Here is a 2499-nt window from a genome sequence, read left to right on the forward strand (position 1 = left end):
TTTTATTTTGTTTCTACTTACAACAAAATACTTATTGTTGTTTTTTTGTTTTGATTTCCGCATTATTTATTTTCTTTGGTTTTTTGCTTTATTTTACAATTCTTTTTGCTTTTAGTTTTAGGAAAATTATAAACTTTCTGTTAGTGCCATTAGTTTTCAAATTTGAAAACACTTTTTTTGTTTTTTTGTTTTCTTTCTTACTTTATTTATTTTATTTTGTTTCTACTTACAACAAAAAATTTATTGTTGCTATTTTTAATTATTACGAGGGCCAAACCATAAGACATTAAAGCATTTCGTATTCCCACATATAAGGCATGGACAACACATAAAACCATTCTGCTTGTTTGCCTTAGCCATTTCGAGAAAATCATGCACGCCCTTAATGTACTCGGAGGTGTGTCTTGAACCGTACATCCATTCCTGGTTCATCTGCGTGCATTATATATAATTAAGTTTGTCAAAAATCATTACAGAACATCATGAATAGATAATTAAGTGACCAAATTAATAGAAGTTCATCATCACATTAAAACCAAAGTACATACATAGTTCTCATCTAACAACATAAAGCTCTGTAGAGCATCTAAATTAATTAAACCATACACTGAAACTATGTAAAACATTTCAATGCGAAAACAAATGCGATCATAATCGCAACCAGTGTAACAACTGATCCAACAGCATAATGATACCAAGCCTCGGTATGAATGGCGTATTTTCTAATCTTTCTAATCTTCAAGCGCATTGCATCCATCTTGATCTTGTGATCATCGACGACATCCGCAACATGCAACTCCAATTTCATCTTCTCCTCCTCAATTTTTCTAATTTTTTCCTTCAACAAATTGTTTTCTTCTTCAACTAAATTTAACCTCTCGACAATAGGGTCGGTTGGAATTTCCGGTTCAACAACCTCCTAGATAAATAAAATCTATGTCACGTTGGTCGGCATAATTGTCATAAACAATAAATGAACCAATAGTTATGAAAAGATAATATATACCACATCCGAATCATAGACAGGATGAGGGCCGACGGGGGAGGATACCAAAACCATCGCACTATATAAGATGCAATAATAAAAGTAAGAAAATTATACAAGTATCTATATAAACATACAAGTAAGATTTTTTTTTCCTTTCAGAAAGAAGATAAGATAAGAACAAGAGGCTCACCACGGTGGTGCCGGCAACGAGACCGGCATGGGCGATCGACGGCGGTGAAGACGGGGACGGGACGTGACGGACCGCTAAACCTAGACAAATATTAAGGAAAATTGAGCTTGGAGGTCGAGCTTGGAGAGGAGAAAGCTTAAGTAGTGTGGCTCGGGCATTCCGTCGAACACCTCGTGTGCATAGGAGGTGAGCTAGAGCACAACAAAGCTCTCCCCTCGCCTGCCACGAAAAATAGAGCACTGGGAGTGGTCTGCTCGCGGGCGAGGGGTATATATAGGCAACTAATTGGTCCCGGTTGGTGACTCGAACCGGGACTAAAGGGCAGCCTTTGGTCCTGGTTCGTCCCACCAATCGGGACCAATGGTGGTGGGCCAGGAGCGAGGCCCATTGGTCCTGGTTCGTCCCACCAACCGGGACCAAAAGGTCCAGACGAACCGGGACCAATGGCCCACGTGGCCCGGCCGGCCCCCGGGGCTCACGAACCGGGTCCAATGCCCCCATTGGTCCCAGTTCTGGATTGAACCGGGACTAATGGGCTGGACGGGCCTGGACCATTGCCCTGTTTTCTACTAGTGCTATGATTCGAAGGGTGAAAATCTTGTAAAAATTTGATAAAAGTGTATTTGAAGAGGTCAAGACTTTAACTAGTGATGTCCCCACTATTTTTGATTACAAAGACTTTAACTATTATAGTTGTTCCTTGATGGATTGTATTTCTTTGTAGCAATGCATGATAAATTTGCCCCATGCTTATGAACAAAATAAAGCTTTTACTAAACATATTGTTGATGCCATGATGAAAGCTTTTGAAGAAAAGTTGGAATTCGAAGTTTCAATTCCTAGAAAATTGCTTGATGAGTGGAAACCTATTATCAAATTCAAGATTAAAAATTATGAGTGTTTTGCTTTGTGACTTGGGTGCTAGTGTTTCTACAATCCCGAAATCTTTATGTGATGTGCTTGGTCTTACTAATAGTGAAGAATGCTCTTTAAATTTGCACTTGGCGGATTCTACTATTAAAATGCCTATGTGAATAATTAATCTTATTCTTGCAAAAAGGAACTATGTGCCCATACATTTTATTGTTCTTGATATTGGTTGCAATCTTTCTTGTCCAATTATCTTGGTAGACCGTTTTTACGTACTATTGGTGCCGTGATTGATATGAAAGAAGGCAATATTAAATTTACATTTCCACTAAGGAAGGGTATGGAACACTTCCCTAGAACAATAATTAGGCCACCATATGAATCAATCATGAGGGGATACTATAGATCTAGAAATAAAGATGACAAAACATAGATCCTATGCGTTATGCCT

The sequence above is a fragment of the Triticum aestivum genome, chromosome 4B, assembly GCF_018294505.1.
Source record: "Triticum aestivum cultivar Chinese Spring chromosome 4B, IWGSC CS RefSeq v2.1, whole genome shotgun sequence".
NCBI lineage: Eukaryota > Viridiplantae > Streptophyta > Magnoliopsida > Poales > Poaceae > Triticum > Triticum aestivum.